At 36.0% G+C, this 5,847-nt stretch overlaps 1 protein-coding gene across 1 annotated transcript in view; it reads left to right on the forward strand.

The window, feature by feature from the left end:
• Nucleotides 1-2,626, forward strand: part of MBD6 (methyl-CpG binding domain protein 6) — a 358,975-nt gene extending 356,349 nt beyond the window's left edge. Inside the window, exon 14 of the mRNA XM_053708189.1 lies at nt 1-2,626. This exon is cut by the window's left edge and continues 1,143 nt beyond it. The gene's annotated coding sequence lies outside the window, so the exon portion shown is untranslated.
• Nucleotides 2,627-5,847: the final 3,221 nt, after the last annotated feature.

Genomic DNA, 5,847 nt, shown 5'->3' on the forward strand with positions numbered 1-5,847 from the left:
TTATTTGTAATCCCAATTAAAGAAAGGCATATTAAGTATCTTTTATATTTTTATTGTAACATATTTTTATCACTATAAATTCTTACTTAAAGAACTGGTTGCCTTTTTAACTGTGCTGAATGTATAGCCATAATATACTGCAGGACCAAGCTACTTATCTTGCTGAGGGGTAAACAGCTTGCCCCCTAAATTATTGAGAGGTCCCACATACATTTGTGGTCTGTTCAATCCATCAGAATTAACATGTAAAGTCATTCCAATACATTTTGAAAATAGTGGTAACTCACATATAAGCTTTTCAAAGTGTGGCATGAGAACACCCACCTATACCAGGCACACACATCGGGCATATTGGCTAGTACAATGCTGCCTGGTTTTGTTGGCTGCAATTGTAGTGCTTAAAGGGACAGTCTACTTGAAAATTGTTAAATCCATTTATTACCCATTCCCCAGTTGTTCATTAACAACACTTATATTAATATACTTTTTACCTCTTTGATTAGCTGTACCTAAGCCACTGTAGATTTCCCCTTATCACAGTGTTTTTTACAATCTTGCGTTTTAGCCAATCAGTGCTGGTTCTTGCATAACCATTATTGTTCTCCACAGGTGTGAGCACAATGCTATCTATATGGCACACATGAATTAGCACTGTCTAGAATAACATAGTGTTTACTGCACTTGTATTTCAATAACCAAACTCCACCAACCAATCTGGGTTTGAGTCTGCAGCTGACAAAGCTAGCTAGTCATTAAGTTGGTAAAAAGTGCATTGTATAACAGTACTTATCTGTTAAAGCCAAGGATTAGCCTTGATAAGTCTTCAGGGTGCACTTTCTGTAATGAAAAATAGAAAAGTTATAACTTTCAGAGCTTAAAGGGCCATAATAATCTAAAAATTACATGTTCTAATTCATTAGCGCATGTAATTTTAAGACTATCGACCCTACACTACTAGCGGTTAACCACACCGTCAAACTGCTGCTCAGGACCCATAAAGCAAGCGGAAGCCACCACTGATGCAATCTGCAGCGCTAGTTGCACATCTCAACGTGTTTACGCTCCCTTTAACTATCTGCCATGTTTTATTTCTACTTGGTCCGAGCATCCTTTGCTTCTGTGAGAATCCTTGCAAACCTCCTTTTGCAGTTTTTCATTAGTTTGTAAATTATTACTAGATTTTGTTGTCATATTGGTTAATTTATTCAAGCAGTTTACTAATTCAAACATCAGCTGTTTTTTACAGAAAAAAAAATCCCTTAAGCTGCCATATGATGATTTTTTAATGGAAATTCTGATGGAATGAAGACGATAGTGGGATAGTGCTTCCTCAGGATAAACTTGATGGAGATTTGACTTTCCTTCTCTCATAAGTGAAATTACAGGGCTAGCCTTACTTTTTAGGAAAATCTGGATGCTGGGGAGTGAAGACATTAAAACAGCACTGACCTCACTTGTACTTACGTTTATAGGACTACACAGTGGCGCTACTGGAAATGATATTCTCATCCCGTGTGCAGCGGCTAAAATAGGCAATACCAGCCGTTTAAATAGATTATACATGATATGGTAAGAGAAATTAGTGGTGCCCTGTAAATACTACATACATAAATAGAGCCCTTTAAAGTCTTTGTTTAATATCAACAAAGTCAGTTCTCTGTGCCCTAGATAAAGAACTATTTAAAAAATCAACACAAAAAACATTAACTACTTTTATATTAATTTCTTGAAGCTATAATATTTCCAACACAGCAAAAGACTCCATGATGTCTCGTTTATCTATTACAGATGAGATCAGATAAAGTTAATTGCAGTGATTTTTAAATATTAATATACAATGCTGTACATGTAGAAAACCAAGACATACATTGGCTGCAATTAATATCTAGCATATCTTACGTATCGTGTTATCATTTTGTATAAAGGGATAAAAAGAGCCATAGAAATGTTACACTTATTTATTACTCCCAAAACGGCAGGAAATACAGTAGCTGGGGATAGATGCATGTCATGGGAACACAGTCTGGATCTGGATCAGAACTAGATTGATTTTCTTAACCTGTTGATTTTAAGTAATGTCTGGGGGGGAAATAAGAAATCAAATGAGTTGATGCCCTGTTACCGCACACTACAGTTAACTCAATGCAGACCCGTCACTGACTCAACTTGTGTCTTGTATCTCTCATGTTTCCAATACATTTTGTCAGCACTTTGGTTCTGTGCTTTCAACATTTTGTGGAGTGGAGAGCGCTAAAGAGTTCGCTCAATTATGCAAATGTACAACCTGTTATTTGTGTTTGTAAATATTGTATAGTCCCAGATGTATAGGCTTACAGCAAAACAAAGGAAAACCCTTTTGTATAATTTTCTGTCTTTTCATGTAAAATATTTCCCACTTTTAAGTTTTAATATTTTTTTTGTAAAAAAAAGAAGAAAAATCAAAAAAAGGAAAAACAAAATGACAACTTTTACAATTGTGAATTTTAGCTTTTTATATGGAAGTTGACTTTAATTTAACAGATGAAAATATTTTGAAACATTTTTAGATTTTATGTTTTTTTTGATTATTGAGGGGTTGTTTTATTTTGTATCAAGTATTAAATGAAAAGTGTGGTAAAATGTTAAATTGGACAATTTTTATTGCAAGTGTGTGTGATTTCCTCCCCCTCTCCCAGTATAGTAGTTTTTTATTGAGCAGCTAAGGGAAGAGAAAGTTACACATATACAGAATAATGGCAATGCCTGCAAAAAGCACTGACAATGTAACCTGCTAAATAACCTACATATGGCGTATACAGGGCTGAATTCACCAAAATGCACACTTGGTAGATTTTATTTGATCACTCTCTGTTTACGCCACTGTGCTAGCTGCATAATTCAGATACATTTGTAGCACGTTAGGGCTTGAACACATGTTTATCCAGAACACGTTCTGAGATATAGACACAGTATTTTTTATTATTTTTATTCAGAACATACAGTTTTAAACAACTTTGCTAACTGTTAACTGATCACATCTAGTCAACTAATCTGAAGAGACAAATGTGTGCAGGCACCAATCAGTAGCTAGCTAACACTAGTGTAAGATATGTACATATCCTTTTTCAACAATGGATACCAAGAGAACAAAATACATTTGAAAATAGAAGTGAACTTAAAAATGTCTTAAAATCACATGCTCTTTCTGAGTAATGCAAGTTTAATTTTAAATGCCCTAACCCTTTAAAGGGACTTTATGATTTAAAATGAAATGCTCTGGCTTGTTTAAACATTTTATTTTTAAAGCACTAAAGGTTACGCATTAGATAGGTTGAGTGCACCTCTATTTTTATTTATTTTTCAAATTTTATTTTTAAACTAAAACTAATTTTCAATGTATGTTTAACTCTTGGACATGAGTTAACACATAGCTATGGTTGCCCACTCAGAAGCATTTTATTGACACATTGATGGGAGCCACTGAAGTATATATGCATATCCTTTAATCATTGGCTGTGTCCTGCTCAGAAACCACACAGGAGCATGCAGGGTACATGTCTTTTAACTTTGCAAGGCTTAAACACCTATTGCAGAAAGGGAATTCAAATGTTCTGACAAAATAGGTAAAATATTATATCTATTTAAACTATTTCCATATAAGAAGGATCTAAGCTAAGAAGTAACAGACAGGAAAGTGGCTAAACGCTGACTGATGCCCTTCTAAAAACATGAGCTTAAAGATGTTAAACTCTACCTTGAATACTACATGCCTGGTGATCTAAATCCACTGCCTTTAATATTAAACCTTCTTTCATGCAGAGCAAAGAATAAGGTTTATAAATTACCTTTAATTTACCCATATTACAAAATAGATGGTACATTAATTTACCAGCAGAGCTAAATTATGCTAAATGGTTAAAGCTGGTGTGTTTTTGGAGTTTTGCATAAAATATATATTCAGCTATATAAACACATTATATGATTTTGCATAAGAGGCTGAAATGATGGAATAAAATAATGTGATAGAATAGATAACAAAGTCCAAGGTATTTAAGGCAAGTTATAGCAATTTTCTCTTCACACTTATCAAGGCAGCATAGGAAACACTTGATGATTCACTAACTGTGTGATTGTCATGTTACTAAAAAAAATAAAAAATAACAGCAACTCAGAATGTTCAGCTGAAAAGCTCTTCTGCATCCCTCAAGTTTCTGCTTGAAAAAGGTTATTTCAACTGGAACTACACTCTACATTTTAAACTGGCTGGATGCCTAAAGCATAGCTCTCACATATGTTCCACTCGTATACATTGCAAAAGTTCTATCATGCCTCTCTTTCAGAATTTCTCTAGCCCCTCTGTTACATGATCTCACCATGCTTTCAGCTGTAGAGGTCATCTGATAATTTGTATCATTTAGGTTCAAGGGTTAGGACTTCACTCCTGGCACAAGCCTTCCTTTCCTTACTATGATGTACTTAGTGCAGGGCCACCCTTAGCATTTGTGGGTCCACCCTTAGCATTTGTGGGTCCTGTCAGCCCATGTCCCTTATTTCCTTTTATCTGGATGACCCCACCCCTGTCCCAAATGTCATGGTTTTCTACATAAAGAATAACACTATATATTACACCTTGAGATGCCATATCACTTCATAAACTACATACAGGATGTACACGGCACCTTTTCATAACCTCACTCCTGATATTGCATGGCCCCCTCAATGTGTGGCACCCTGGGCGTGAACCCCTTTCACCCTACTCAAAAGGTAGGCCTGCCTCATTGCTCAGCCCCAAGAACTCTGATGGGCTTCAGGCAATTGGTACCATGAAACCACATTCTATACCCTCTTCTACTGTAGGATGCTCTCTGGGTTCTATATGCCATATGCTTCCTGGCATGCAACAGTAAATGGTATGTTTCAAATAGACAACATCTGCAAGTCACTCAAATAGTTATAAACATGATTAAACTCATGTTGCTTAAGGGTCTGCGTTTACAAAACTTCATTTGTTATATACAAAACAACACTGTGGTGCAGAAGGATTGCAGGCCACTTCCACAACAGTGTTAATCGCAGTCACCTTGTAAGGCAAGAAAAGGAGAAGAAAGGTCTTACCCTGCACTGGCTCAAGCAAGACAATTTAACTACTAGGTGGAAATCGACTTTGGAGATGGTGGAACATTTGAGCAGCAGAGAGCTATCACCCATGCTATGGCTTCCTATGTCAATTTATTGGGATTGGGAGTCTATTAGGCAGAGATGAGTGGATCATGATTGGTCAGTTAGTGGCAGCCCTAAAGCCTTTTAGGCATAATACAGAGACATTGACCTAAAACATTTCCAGTCAAATCATACTCTTGTTCACTCATCTCTTGAGCAAGAGGGATGCCTTCCTTAAAAAGAAAAGTGAAGTGGTTTCTGGTGGCATACTAAGTAGTGCAGTTTCAGCACTTGTCAGGAGGATGAAGGAGAAGATGAAAAGTCGCCTGCAGGAGCATCTCCATTACAAACTTTTTTTCTATTAGTAAAAACTTGCATCCAGAAGTAAAATGGCTTGAAAGGGTAATTCCATTTTTATGGCAATAAAATTGAGGGAAGTAGATGATCATGTGTGTGTGTACATTTTTATCAAACATAGTTGTATTTAGTTGTCACTCGAGGAAATACTATTTGGCAGCCTTAGAACTCTGTAATGAAATCATAAAAGATAAATGCAGATTCAGGAACGTATGTTTTGGGCCATGCATTCAAACTGCGTAATGAAAACTTTATTAAATAAAAACAAACAAACTGGGTCAAGTAGGAAACCGCATTGCTAGGTGGTCAGCTATAGCTATACTCTCTTTGACATATGAGTACAAAACAAGA

This window comes from Bombina bombina, chromosome 3, assembly GCF_027579735.1.
Source record: "Bombina bombina isolate aBomBom1 chromosome 3, aBomBom1.pri, whole genome shotgun sequence".
Classification (NCBI taxonomy): domain Eukaryota; kingdom Metazoa; phylum Chordata; class Amphibia; order Anura; family Bombinatoridae; genus Bombina; species Bombina bombina.